General features: G+C 38.9%; 1 protein-coding gene across 2 annotated transcripts in view; it reads left to right on the top strand.

Annotated features, from left to right (window-relative positions):
• Positions 1–640: 640 nt before the first annotated feature.
• The window catches only part of LOC133653858 (prickle-like protein 2), an 81,606-nt gene continuing 66,473 nt past the window's right edge, over positions 641–15,773 (top strand). For both annotated transcript variants that reach the window (XM_062053619.1, XM_062053618.1), the window contains exon 1: positions 641–1,033. The gene's annotated coding sequence lies outside the window, so the exon portion shown is untranslated. The remainder of the gene's footprint in view (positions 1,034–15,773) is intronic.

Below are 15,773 nucleotides of genomic sequence, written 5' to 3'. Positions count from 1 at the left end.
TTTTTTTTTTTTCCAGCCACTGGTTAATCAATTAGAACTGGAGTTATTTTGTTCACATTGTTGTTACCTGTATGCGAAATAGATAGTTTGGTAACACTTTAGTATGGGGAACATATTCACTATTAATTAGTTGCTTATTAACAGGCAAATTAGTAACATATTGGCTCTTAATTAGTCATTATTAAGTGCTTATTAATGCCTTATTCTGCATAGCCTTATTATACAACCAGTAAACCATTAACTAAGTATGGTCTGTTCTTACATAACAAAACACAAAACTACAATAACCCTAACCCTAACCTTTAAGTCTTTGTTACTTACAATATGTTCCCCTAGTGTCCAAATAACTCTAAATTAAGTCGCTGTTACTTAGAATATGTTCCCTATACTAAAGTGTTACCGATAGTTTTCCTATTTTGAATAGGGTGTTGTTTTATAAAGGTACCTTCATGATTTTCAATTAGATTTTCTTCTCCTAGGAACACAAGAACATACTCATGTTATTCTGATCCGCGGCTCCGTGCCACGACCATGATTGGCTAAAAGCTGATGACTCATTTGAACAGGCTTGTAAGGGGCTGGCAAGAAGAGGGTGGATGGGGGGGATGCTTAGGAGGAGTGGTAGGTGGTGTCCAACGGGGAACAGGAGTAGATTTCACCCACAACCTCTACAATAGTACATTATTATTGTGGGAACACTCTGTTTACACACACACACACACACACCACACAGATGCATGCAGATAGAGTCAACTTAATGTAAACACATTTTCACAGACGCGAGGGAGGGAGCTAGAGAGAGAAAGGAAAGGAAGAGAGACCAGCAGCCCCCAGCCTCCTCTCTGCTCCTGCTATAGTTGGGTGCAAGGCAGCACTGACAGAGCTTGCTTGTCGTCTCCGAGACAGGAAAGAGGGAGAGTGGCGTAAGCTGCACATGCATTGCAGTCAGTCCGCTGGTTTGAGTCCAGTTTAAGCTACTTACTCCACCCAGCACAGTTCATATCTCAGTCGCTGGGAGCTTCCGCCAAAACAGGTGAGTGTGTATGCAGCATCTTGATGGAAGCACTCATCCACCTTAGCCTCATTATACTTCATCTGAAAGTGTGCGTTTAGCTGTTTTCAAAAATATAGCCGTATTGAAAAACCTGTCTTGATTTGAGAAATGCCTTTGCTTAAAGTTTTCCTAATGTAACGGGTGCCTCCATTATATTGCGAGAGTGGAGGTAGTGTTTTATTTTTTCTTCTTCAAGGCTTGTTTATCTCCTGAGTGACAGGTGAAAAAGACAACTGGGACTTGGGGAAAAGCATGTGCTCTGATAGGCGTGGATGTGTCTGATGTCCCCTTTCCCCATGTGTACATCCGTGTGTCCCTGAAAGAGAGAGTGGGTGGAGTGGGAATCGTTTTAGCAATGGCTCTGCCAGCGTTATCGCAGTCTTGTTTTGATAACCAAGAAGGAAGAACAACATAAAAGAAGACTGCCAATTCTGATGCAGCGCTGAAGGCGGACTGGAGTATTTGAAGCAATGCAAATGTGCGCACACATTGCCTCTCACAGCGTGTGGACACAGTAGTAAATCGACAACTGTCTGGGAAATCTGGGGGTGTTTGCATTGCAGATTTTGCCTGTTTTTCTTGGGCTTAGCGTAAGCCTTTAGTCTCAGATGCACATGAGAACGATTGCATCCATTCTGATTTGTTGTTGCACCGACAGAAGACAATCTGTGTAGGACAAGATAGCCTAATCAGCATAAGAGGGTGCCCAAAATATTGGCTTTATTTCACAAAAGACTAATCAAATATAGTCCGAAAATGATCCTTGCATTATGAAAATTGGTATTTAGTAATAACGTTACATTATCATTCTAAAACTCGTATGTTATCTATACAATAACCACTGCTTCTCCTCCATGTTAGAATTCTTGTAACGCCTGCTGTTCATCTTGGGATGTAATTTGTGTGTAATGGCAGTGGCAGCTTGTCAGTGACTGCAGGGAATCGAGCAGGTCATGCCTTTTAGCACACAACTTGTTGAGTTCTTTTGAACTTGTAGGCCATAGGCAGAGAGGACTGAGGAATAGTAGTTTTTGGTTTTGTTTTGTTTTTTAAAAAAAAGCTTCCAGGCTGCACAAGAAGACATGATCCTGGCTGACACTGTGACTGAACGCTTCCCCTCAGTGTTTGTGTCTCTGTGGATGAGAACGCTGCAATCTTTTGGCTCCAAGTGTCAAATCTGTCAGCAATGGAATGTTGAGGAATCAGTGGCAGCTCCCTGTTGACCCGACTGCATCCTTTCATCATCCATCCATCCATCCATCCATCTCTGCCTTCATGTTGCCCCCACCAGATTTGGAATATTTGTTTCTTCACTTTCAGCGAGCACTACACCCCCTCCCACCAGCAGCAGCATCACCACTCTGGTCACCACAGAAACGGCTGATTCAGAAAGGGTGGGCGGGTGTCTCAAAGCTCTCGCTGCTGTGCCCCATACGGTGCTTTCACAGTGCGCTTGTGCTTCTGTGCTGCTTTTATGTGCTTGATATGCTGACTGCTCAGGTGGCTCACGTAGATGTTACACAATTACAGTATGTCAATACGACAAAGGCTATGTGTTCACCTCCTTCAAAGGACGTGTTTGGTTCTATCTTTTAACAGTTAGCATCTTCTGAGAGATTAGCCTACGTTTTGTTTTTGTATATAGTTGACTTTATTGTGGATTGTGCAACTACATTTGTCTCGACTTGTCTTGTAATTCAAGTGTTTGTGTATCGAGAGTGCTCAGGTTCATTTAGCTAAAACACACTTGGCATCTGGATCGCAGTCCCCCCGTTGTGTGTTTAAAGATGACAGCGTCCTCATTAATAATGTACACTCTTATGACCTGGACATTTAATAATAGATACACCATGACCTTTGTATTATATAAGATGGAAAAGGTGCACAGTTGAAATGAAATGAAATAATGGAAATACCCAAATCTCCAATTTGTCAGGATCAATTATCAGTTACCAAATATTGCAGCAGTTTCTGGATGCATAATAGCTGCTGTAATTGCAGAATTTGTGTCTTGTAGATGCTGTTTAATCCGTTTTGCTGCATGTTTAGGATTACTTCAGTTGCCATGGTGATGGTTGGTACAGGCACTTAAAACGCCGCATTTTTGAAAGGTTTCAGAACAGAAAATGAAACTTGTGTTCCGACGCATCTGAGTTGGACCCTGCGAGCTTGTCCTGCTGTGTCAGATTAAATTAAAATGGGAATATGTTCTCACATAGGAAATGATGATGGCGAGCAGTTTTTATGTTCTTTTTGAACAGTCATTTCCCATGATTAGTGAATATTATGTTAATATCTACAGTTGTCTTTATACTGTAGGAATGGTATTTTGGAAGTGGCTCTCAGTCTATAAATGCCTTAACAACAAACAACTTCCTTAATTTGGAGAAAAATAGGTTGGATGATATGCTTTATTTTTAGTTATAGGTGTAGAAGTATATAAGTGTGTGTGCCTACTGCAGAGGTTTTTCCATCTTGCTCTGTTCAGCCATTACAGTCAGCAGTGACGCAGCCCAAGACTGCAGACCCGTCACAAGACTGCCAGAACAAAGAACAAAGAGCCTACACTGTCTTTTCAGAGACAAACTCACCACAGATGCTCACAAAGATGTAGCTTTTTTACATTGCATCAAAGAGGCTTAGATTGTGAGTGTGACATGATACTTGAGTGCACCTGTTGCTTTGTGCTCAGGTACTGGAGGGGCCTATGTGTGTGACCCAGGGGCCGCTCTGTTGTTTGGTAATCTACGTTTACACGTACAGTAAATATGAAGTGTGAGGAGGACAATTTTGCTACTTACTCACAGGTGTACACACTTCTTTGATAGATAATTAATGTGACTGCTTTCTAAAGGAATCATACAATCCAACCCAAAATGATTCATACACGATAATATTTTATGTAGTAATGTCTAATACAAATTTCAAATATTTTTCATTACTGTCTCAAATGCAACTCTTTGGCAGGGGTGTTCAGGCGTACGTTTTCAGCTCACAATTTATTTTGTATTGGCCCCTTGGCATGCTCTAAAAATAAAATGATTCACTATTAACTAGATGTATATTTTAGATTTCACACTAACTTCCTTTGTCATCTATAACAAAATAATGTAAAATAATCTAAAAATCATATTGATTAAAAGCTGCGATGAGGTGGCGACTTGTGGCCTTCCGCACCAGTGCAGCTGGGATAGGCTCCAGCACCCTCCCGACCCAGAAAGGGCCAAGCGGTAGAAAATGGATGGATGATGATGAAAAGATATAACTTTGAGTGCAGTAAGCTGATGTTTTTTTTTTTTTTTTTAGTTGTATGTTATGAAAATAGTAGTTTTCTGAGTTGAACAGCAATTGTTGTATTTGTGTAAAAAGGGGGCAGATATTATATGATTATGGTTTTACTTTATTTTGAACGTGCATACAGTTACAATATTGTACATTACACATTCCAGTTTTTCATTACAAGATATGCAAAAAGGAGTAGGAAGAAGCATAGCCGATTAAATCTAAGCCCTTTTCTGTTTAATAGCAATTTCTAACACATTTGTTCACTTACAGTGCTCAATTTGTAACATAAACAAGTCACATAAATGTATAATAAATAAAGTTCTCATGAATAAATGGTTAAGTAAGTTGTGATTCACATAATGAGGTTTTCTCAGGAATCTTCTTCTTTGTACTTTGTAAAGAGCTTGAGTTTGAATAGTGTCATAACCGGTCTGTCCCGGTCAGGTCCGGTGTTGGTTTGTGGTTGTTCTCCTTAGTTTAGTGTATATTTATGTTGCCAGTACTCGTCGTTCTCCTTTGTTTACGTTCTTGTTGCTAGGAGCATCTGAGCTCAGGTACGCGTTTCTGTTTGTTGATTAGTGGCGCCACCTGCCATCGCCACTAATCACTTCCTTATATTTCTCCGATTCAGGGTTAGGGTTAGGGTTAGGGTTTGTTTTTTTGTGTTTTACGTTTAAAACTCTTCCTTGTGGTCTACATAACATGTAATGGTGGTTCTTTGGTCAAAATTTTACCTAAATTATTTTTTACAGACCATCTTCTAGTCGCTTTCTGTCGCCGTTTTTGTGGGCGGTCTTATTTGCCTCCACTTCGACTGCGTCTTCTCTCCGTCAGCCATGTTGGAATTTTTAGCGCTCCCATATGGAGTCTACTGACAGATATATGTCCGAAATATACACTGCAACAGTGGAGGATGCATGTGCATGTACGAGTCAGTCTGCCCCAGAATTGAAGGATAGAGAAATAGAAGTAGCTTATTGACTACTGTCACTACACGATTGTTACCGGGAAAAACACGATCGTCCCACACATGCGCAAACATTACGTCACTTCATTTCCAGCAATGTTTTAAGACGGAGCTTCTGTGTTGTCTACGTGCTGTGTTGTTTGAAGGTTTTATTTATGTTTTACGTACAAATAATAGCTTACATAGTAGTGAAAGAAAATAGCAATATAAAAATGAACAATCAATCAATCAATCAATCAATGTTTATTTATATAGCCCTAAATCACAAGTGTCTCAAAGGGCTGCACAAGCCAGAACGACATCCTAGGTACAGAGCCCACATAAGGGCAAGGAAAAACTCACCCCAGTGGGACGTCGATGTGAATGACTATGAGAAACCTTGGAGAGGACCGCATATGTGGGTAACCCCACCAACAAGGGATACATTTAAAAAATCAGGGAGTATTATCGCCACAATTTCAATCACTTTCACTCTACTGTACTGTCATTAGACAAAATGATGTTCAGGGGCGCCAATGACTCCCATCGATTAATTCTTTTTTTAAACGTTGAGTTGTTTAAACGAGGCACTTCACTTGAATCTAATCTGCAGGCTAACAAAAAGTAGACTTTTAAATTGTCAGTATTGTGAATTTATGTATCTGATATATATCTGTAAATAAAGTAGTAAAAAAGATTGATATCTTTGTCATTTAAAGCTGCTGAGTATATTGTTCGGGTTTCTGTACGGATTCGTACGGTTTCAAAATAAATGATTTATTCTTAAATAATTTTTGTTTTGTTTTTTTATTTTGTATGTAATGTTTTATATGACATTATTGAAGTAAAGATTACAAAAAAGAAAACCATGGTAACAATGATTGGCTTGCATTTAAATAGCTGCCGTTAAACAAGTTGACAGGAAGTGACGTCTTCTTTGCGCACGCATGGACCGATCTTGTATTCCGGTACCGATCGTGTAGTGAAAAATAAAAACGTCTGGCTCGCGCAGAGCTCTTCGGTTAAAACTTTACTATATATGAAGATATCTGATAATGTCACCTGTTGGAAAAACGTCTCCAATTGTGCAAATTCCAAACAGCTAGTTTGGAGGAAGTATGAAGGAAGGCAAGATTGTTTCTTGAAGATCTCCGCAAGGACTCCATGGTTTGATTTAACATTTTCAGGACTTATTCAGATGCCAAATACACAAAAACAGGCACCAGTAGGTAACACAAGTTGGCTTTGCAAAATAGGGCGCCTTTAATCCATTCCATAATTTAATTCTACATACTGATATGCTCAAGTTTTTAAGTGTTGTACGTACATACAAATGTTTCAAGTTTAAAGTTTGTCACACTGTTTTTTTCACAGTTATAAGGTTATACTTCCTTCTGCCTCTTTTTATTTCATGATTTTTTTTTAATGTATCAGTTTTTTTTATTGGACATTGAGTGACTGAAATGCAAATAAAATATAATAAATTGGAAAATGTCTGACGTGAGTGATCACGAGATCATCAGTGAGTTTCTGTAATATAAATAATACAATAATTAACTTGGTGGCAAGGGCAAAAATGTCAGAATCAGTCATAATCAGTAATCAATAATCAGGCATAATGTTGTACTTACTACCTTGTGTACCTAACCAGTAAGATGAGCAGTAGTGATAAATGCAGGATCACTATTTGGCTGGCAGTAGGTCACTCTTACAGTACACTGATGGCATACTGTAATAAGCAATGTAGAAATAATGTATAATCTGTTAATAAGGGTGCTGTATATGTTAATGTGAAGTGGCCCAGAAAATACAACAAAAGTCAAATGATTTCAATAGGAAGGAGGATAATATAACAACAACAATAATACCTGTAGAGCAAATATTTGTATGTTCTAAATTAGTGCTGTTAAATGTAATGAGATTAATCAAAACGAATTATGGAATTAATCATGTAAAGTATAAATACAGATTAATCACGCAGTTTGTTTTGAGCGCACCTGCTCCATGACCTTAACCTGAAAGGCAGCGCTGGTTGTGATACGGTCAGTGATCAGGTCAATAAGTCAGACTCTGACTGGTGTGCTCATTGGTAAATTTCACTTCATATTGAAACCCAACAGGACTTGATAAAAAAAAAACTGTTTTAAGAAATATGAACGACGTGCATTCAAGTAACACACTTAAGACACATTCGGATAGTAAAATTGCATTTGAGTCAAAATATCTGGGTCTTTTAATTTATGCAAGTGAGTAACAACTTGTGATTAATTAAGATTAATCCAAATTCAAATTAACCAGATTTTAAAATATATAGTTTGACACCACCATTTTGAATAAATATGGACTTTAAAAGGTTCCACCTCTTCATCCAAAATGTATCGTTTTCTAATAAACCAGATGCCCTGCATTGTTATTGCTGTGTATTATTTTTATTTTGTAATGAACAGCAATGTCACATTCTGTAAAAAAAATAAAAAAATACATGTTGCTAATTTTATATTTTAAATGGTGTGATGTGTCATCCAGGAAAAATTGCTTGAATTCTGGTTTGCTCTAGCAGTATTGTTGCACACTGAAAACAAATGGTTCACAGTTTTAAGGTAACCAATTAATATTCCAATGAGGACTGGAAGTATACCTTTCTTCTTTGACCATATTTGACTGTGGGATACTTTGGAAAGTCCTTTGCACAAAGTTGCAGTGCGTACGAACTGAACTGTTAGCCTCACTGCTCCGGTCCCAGTTCTCCATCTGGACAAACACTTGGAGCCATCTGCAGCTCTTCTCTTACTGGATGACCTCGATGACAGTTGTGTGGCCTTTAGATTGAAATGGTGCCTTCAGGGAAAAAAGGAAGACAATCTGAAGAATAGGAGAAGACAACACTATAGCAGAAAGATTTTTTAAATGTTGTGCTTTAAATTTGACCGACCACGCTGTTTCTTTAGTCTTGTGTCACAGTGTGTCTTAAGAAAATGCTGATTGGATAAACATGCAGTTTATGTATGGTTAGAAAGAGAGACTGTGTTTACCTTCAATTGTAAAGTTACATTCAGGGAGAATTGATGGGAAGCAAGGAAGCAGACACAATAATGCTGCAGTCGCGGGATGGATACTTGGACCGATCGATACCTTCCCCAGACTGACAGTAGGATGTAAATATTACTGCTGCTGGTACTGATTGATGTGAGACAGGTATTCTTTGGTGCTGCACTGCCCTGAGGTTATGCACTGACTATATCTTTTAACTAATGACATCATTACTAAGCTCCTTTTAGACATGTAGGCACACTCATTTAAAGGCCATTCGAGATAGCTCACAGCGAAAGAACACGTATGCGCACAATGAAGATTAAGATTAAAGATTAAAGTACCAATGATTGTCACACACACACTAGATGTGGTGAAATTTGTCCTCTGCATTTGACCCATCCCCTTGGGGAGCAGTGGGCAGCAGCGGCGCCGCGCCCGGGAATCATTTTGGTGATTTAACCCCCAACTCCAACCCTTGATGCTGAGTGCCAAGAACTAAATGTAACACCCACATGCATGTGTACTTGCACATGGAAAACGTGAAATGATAGCAGCAAAATGAGCACACTGCATTTGGCTTTAAATTAAAATATATTACTAACACTGTTTATAATTTTAAGCTGTCACCAAAGATAAAGCAGGGTGATCTTAACTCTCACCCTGGTGGCTGCGTGCAGCACAGTTAATAAGTCACCTAACGATCCCCATTGAAAACAGACTTAAAAGGGACCTATGGTGATTTTAATGTACATTTAAAACACATCCTTATTATCTAGATCAGGGGTGTCAAACTTGTTCCTAATGAGGGCCACATCCCAGTTTGGCTACCCTTAGAGGGCCATTTAATTGTAACAGCGAATTTATTGTTGCCATCCATCCATTTTCTACTGCTTGTCCCTATACTATTACAAATGTATAATCGCTCCATGATATAATTACAGGGCAACACGGTGGCACTCTCACCTCCCAAGATGGGGGATCCAAAGGGATAGACAGATTGGCAACACTAAATTGGCCCTAGTGTGTGAATGGGAGTGTGAATGTGGTCTGTCTATCTGTGTTGGCCCTGCGATGAGGTGGCGACTTGTGCAGGGTGGACCCCGCCTTCCGCCCGAGTGCTGCTGGGATAGGCTCCAGCTCTCCGCGACCCTAAAAGGGACACGCCATAGAAAATGGATGGGTGGATGGATATAATTACACAATTGTCAATGCATTTGATTATTTTTATATATAACTTGCTTTGAAATCATAAGACAAGGTGCCAATAGAGATATCTAGGTATTTATTATTGGAATATTTTCTTGCATGATCAGATAATCTTAAAGGGGTCATATATATTATGTTTTTTTTCTACATTAAAACACTTCCTTGTTGTCTACATAACATGTAATAGTGGTTCTTTGGTCAACATTTTGCATAGATTATGTTTTAGACCTTCTACAAACCGCTTTCTGACCGTGTCTTCAGGATGCACCGTATGGTGGGCAGTCTTATTTAAGTGCCTCCACTTCGACTGCGTTTTCTCCCCGTCAGCCATGTTGTAGTTTTTAGTGCTTCCATATCGAGTCTACTGACAGATATAAGTAAGAACTATACGCTACTTTTTCATAATAGAAATGGCAACAGCGTAGGATGCATGTGCCTGTACAAGCCAGTCTGCCCCACAACAAGAGGATAGAGAAAAATAAGGAACTTATTGACTACGATTTAGGACTACAATAGCGGACTCGTGCAAAGGTAGGGTAAAACTTTACCATATATGGAGAGATCTGCTGATGTAACTAGGGACAAAAACATCATCAGCTACTCAAATTCCAAATAGGTCATTTGGAGCAATTATGAAGGAAGGCAAGACTGTTTTATAAATACCTCCACCATGTCTCCATGGTTTGATTTCACATTTTTAGAACAAAATACACAAAAACAGGTACCAACAGGTAAGAGAAGTTGGTTTTGCATAATAGGACCCATTTAAAATTTAAAAGATATGTAGTTGGATGCAGTACATTTTTTCTGTCAAAATTAAAAAATCAAATACTTTTATTAAATAAATTAAGTCCTTTATTGATGCACGTTATTATTATAAGGCTTTTGCGGGCCACATAAAAAGAGGTGGCCCCCGGGCCTTGAGTTTGCATTAATTATGATGTCCATACTTGCCAACCCTCCCGAATTTTCCGGGAAACTCCCGAATTTCAGTGCCTCTCCCAAAAATCTCCCCGGACAACCATTCTCCCGAATTTCTCCCGATTTCCAGCCGGACTTAAGGCACGCCCTCTACAGGTACATGCGGACCTGAATGAGGACAGCCTGTCGTCACCTCCGCTCTTTACTCCATACTTCAGAACCGACTCCCACACTTGCCGTCAGGGTGCGGAATACAACGTAAACCGTTGGCCACGTAACTTCATCACCTCGCCTGGTTATTGACTCCAACCCAGAATATTACACTACACATACCTATGCCCCCCTCAAAGGCTGTGCTACTGGCTGCAAATCATTGCACTTTCAAATACAACAATGAGTAAAGAGGAGTGTTATGTGTGTATATGTGTAAATAAATGAACACTGAAATTCAAATATTTATTTTATTTATATATATATATATATATATATATATATATATATATATATATATATATATATATATATATATATATATATATATATATATATATATATATAATAAAATACATATTTATATATAGCTACAATTCACTGAAAGTCAAGTATTTATTTTATATATATATACCCCCTCAACCGCCCCCCCAAATCTCCCAAATTTGGAGGTCTCAAGGTTGGCAAGTATGATGATGTCCAGTCGCATGTATAATCTTCTTTCTGCATGTGTGTGTTAGTGTGTGGAGGCGTTCTGAGATTGGAAATAAAACCACGCCCCACCCTTTCCAAAATATTGAATTTATCTTTTGAATATGTACATGGTTTAAATATATATCTTGACGATCAACATCACCGCTACTTTTTTCCAAACATATTCAAAAATAAACTTCATATACCGTATATAGATTAAACCAGTCACAGCATTAGCTACACCTGCCCACTCTTCGATTGATACCGACTTAAGAGCTAGAGAAAAAAGTTGTGTTTTAAGAGCCTTTATGTTACTGCATGTCACACTTCGGTGTTATTGTGCACAGGCCAAGACTAGATGAAAATAATACTTTTACCTAACTTTTCTTTTTGTTTCGTCTTTTTGTTTCGTCTTTTTACTTCGGCGTTTAGCGGCTCATCCAATTTCGTACGGGTTCATTTTGACGAAACAGTCCAGTGCAAAATAAAGAGAAACACGGAAGTATTTATTTTATAGACATTGGAACAAGTGGGATAGCATTAGAAAATAATAAATAACACACAAGCTTCAGCCTCAGACAAGCTCAAGGCAAAAGCCGTTCGTCTCACAGCCTGAAGCAGAGGGAGAGGATGTCTGTGGGCTGCACACTAGAAATGCCCACATAAGTACGTCCGTAAGTCCGTCAATCAGTGACATCACTGACTTCCCGCTGTTAAAAAAATACTGCTAGACTCTTTAAACTGCGGATAAGCTCACGCCCAATTGCATGAACCTTAGATCAGGCGTTTTGACATTGTTTAACACATTGTAACATTGTTTATTATTTATTATAGGTCCCCTTTAAATTGCAAACTAATGTTGTATTCATATTTTCAGGTTTTAACTTTCATATTGTCTTTATGACCTCACTTTTATAACCTGCAATATGTGTCTACTGAAATACAGCTGGTATGTGTGTGCACAATCTATAATACAAGCATGATCACTTGAACTGTGTATTCTCAAAAAGCTGTCGCGGAAATACTTCACATGAAATGTTTCCTTCTGGAGATTTAATTTAGGTGACTTTGATTTGGTGAGAACGTGATGCAATCTGCTAAAAATTACAGTCTTAAATACATTCTATGGATCTCTACTGGGGCACCGCCTGTCATCAAGCCACTCAGTAACACAATATGATCACCTTCGGCAACGTGTAGCTGTTCTTTCAGGGCTTCCTGCAATCCAGAAGATGAAAATTTTGCCTGCAGCCTCTTTGGTGTTATTTTTTTCCTATTTGTACAGGCTCACAAGAAGATATGTTACTTTCTGTGCGCCCCAGCGTTTGACTGCCCGTTATTGCAAACCATAGCTGTAGGCATTGTGATTTTAACGTTCCCATCCATCTGTCGCTCACTTTCTTGTGAACGTGATAGCTCAGGAATTCACAAAGTCACTGTGACCTCACAAATCCTGCCTCTGGTCATCACTTTGAGACTAATAGCATAAAATGTGGAAAGGATGGTTTTTCATTACCAGGTGGTCACTTCACTGTGGCATCATAATGTTGCACATTATGTTCCTGGCCAAATGTATAAAAGATACAATTATTATTTGAGTATTTCATTGTCAGCCATATTAACACAGACACTGATTTCAGAGGTTGTTAAAAAGACTTTAAAAATGTACATTGAGATGCCAAGAATCTACAGCCATGATAAAAACTGATTTAGTCAAACATCAGGTCTTATACTCATTTGTATTCCTGCTCCTTTATTACCACCTACAAGTTTCCTACACCACTTGTTCTAATTGTGTTTCATGAACCATCGTTCTTGATGAGTCCACCCTTTGTGTGCCTCGTGGTTTTGAGGCAACATTCATCCCGTGGCTAAAAATTGGTCAAAACAAGGCCTCAATCCTCCCCTAATTGTTTTGGGTCTGTTAAGTACAGCTCAGTCCATAGTCAGTAAGATTAGACAATGCATGTTAAAGAATAAATGTATTGTATACTAAGAAGAAACGGTTCAGATTTAGTAGTTTATTCGAAGATGCTGACTCAACATTAGTATCACGTGCATCGTCTTGTTAAAGTCACTTTTTCTATCAGATTGTTTTTTGGACCAATTGAACATAAACCTCTGTTGGTGAGTCATTTGATACTTGTTCAATTTCTAAAATCAAATAAATCTCACTATGTACAGAAATATCTTGATATTTTTAATGCATGATTAATGAAATCTACTGCATGTTACTGGGATATTGGATAATATCAGCTTGCTGATATGAGCAGTCCTGCACCAAGTTTACTCGTGACAAGTTCGACAGCCAGTAAAAATCTACAGGTCCTCCATTAAGCACACAATGTTTGTATTTTCTTGTATTTTAGTGAGGTCATTTACAAAAGGTAAACATGTGGGCTATAGACTACTAGGAGCTAGCAGCTACACAACTGCTAAGCACACACTTGCACAGAAGCTTGACATATTAAAACACAGCATTTTTCAAAATACACAAGTATCAAATATTTATACTTGCATATTACTTACAGATACAAAGGTTCCAAGGCAGAAGCGTATTAGAAGGTATCCACTAACAAACGTGTCTTGATCATTCGCTGCGTCATGAGTCATGCACTAAACTTAATTCATTATTGTAACCACTAGGTGTCGCAAAAAGTAATTATAACTCCATTTCAATTTAAATAAAGAAAAGTAAATTCCTGTTATCAAATAGTTTAGTGTTTTTTAAACCTCCGATTGTTCTCTGTGTGAACACTTTCACTTGTTGGAGCCATTTTAACATTCCACACTACAAAATAATAAAAGTATGTGCTATGATTCGTGCGGATTCATATCAGATTAACATCAGTATCTGCCAATACTCAAGGCTCCAGTATTGGTTGAAGTTTTGTTTCAAACATTAATGCAGTTTTGACATGACAAATCACATATTTTCCATTTCTCTTTACAATATGCTCGAAAAGGAGTAGGAATAAGAAGAATATTGGTATCATATCGAAAGTGAAAAAGTTGCATCGGGACGCCACTAGTAACAAGGCCTCACAGGGTACCCTATAGGCCTGCTTCATGTGTACTCTCTGGCGCTTGAGGACTCTGTCTATGGTTGTCAGGCTGACATTGTCAATGGTCGGAAAGTTCAATTGTCACCAATGATTCTCTCCCTTATATCCCGTAGTCTCATCACGTTGTTCTCCCGAACCATATCCACAATGAGGACTTCTTGGACTGGTGTGAATCTGGAACGATTGCCACCTGCACGTGGCAATCTTTCAACTCTAGAGAAACAAACATACAGTAACTTGGTCAGAAATGGTCCTTGCACTACTGTAGTGACTGCAGTCCTGTAAAAAAGTACTATATACATACAGTACCTGTTGTGTTCTCTGAAGGCCCAAATACAGTAATGGTGACCACTGAGAATCTGCTGAGGTTTGGTTGGACTCATTGTCTCGCTTCGGTCATTCTCATGACAATGACGCGGTCAAGGACTGTTGCTCTCACTTCACTTGTAAGGAAAATGCGTTGTCTTGTTCGCCCTCCTTCTCCTCTCCCTCCTCTGACATGAACTCCTCTTCTTCTGCCTTGATCATCCATTTTTGTTTGGAACCTTCAGCAAACTGCACTGACTTATAAAGGTTGGGTCACATCATTTGCAACAGGTGTTTTCAATTTTGAGTCGTTGTGTTTACTGAATGACACCAGGTATGTTCACTGTGTTCAAGTTTTGCTGACTGTGGGTGGCATTTTGCATCACATGAGCTTCACAATGCATATTGGAGCAGAGATATACGGTATGCAAAATGTGTTTTAGCAAGGGAAAAATGTGTTTAGAGTTTTGAGAAAAAGGGGATGGGTTTTGTGAACAGTGTCTACAGGTGAATTGTGTTTGTGGTTGTGGCAAATGGGGGGTAGTTTTACTAAATGTGTTTAGGCAACTGGTCATTTGGTTTAGAGTACTGGGTTTTGTGTTTTAGCAAAAGAGAAAAACTGTAACATAACATTTTAGATTGTTACTGCGACTGATTTAGTAAGTAAGATGACATAAAAGCTCAACAGAAATGAAAGACGGTCGGCAGGATGTCGAAAGGAAACTTTTTTATTGCAAACAGTCGATCAAACATCAAAACATGTCAAGATACTGTACGTTCTCAAACCAATCACACAGTTTTCCGGCTGCAAAATAAAAGCGCTCCGCTATACATCTGGTTTAACTACATTTACAAAATAAAAATGTCTTACATTAGTACCATGCTTTGTCAATAGGGGAGGGCACCAAATCCGGTACTTTTTTGGCACCGACCGAAACCAGCCAATACTACCGTGCACCGATTCACGTAAGATCCAGCGGTGCCATGTTTTGGTGCCTCGGTTGCGTGTGACGTCACATCTGTTTGAATTAGCAAATACTTGCTAGCACTTGAGAGGAAAACAGGCGATTTCGAGGCAGACATGCTCTTAGTATTCTTGTAACCCATCAATGTTTCATGACAAAAACCCAACTATGCCATATAGAAAACGCTCTAAAGTGTGGCTCGTCTTTTCCGAATGCAATGTCGATGCAGATTACGCTCGCTGCAATATTTGTGATGTAAATATCAAGGCAAGTGGCAGGAATATTTCCAATCTGACGAAGCACCTGGT

The sequence above is a fragment of the Entelurus aequoreus genome, linkage group LG07, assembly GCF_033978785.1.
Source record: "Entelurus aequoreus isolate RoL-2023_Sb linkage group LG07, RoL_Eaeq_v1.1, whole genome shotgun sequence".
In the NCBI taxonomy this organism is placed as follows: domain Eukaryota; kingdom Metazoa; phylum Chordata; class Actinopteri; order Syngnathiformes; family Syngnathidae; genus Entelurus; species Entelurus aequoreus.
The sequence above is the reverse complement of the archived record's forward strand: the minus strand, read 5'-3'. Positions and strand labels throughout refer to the sequence as shown.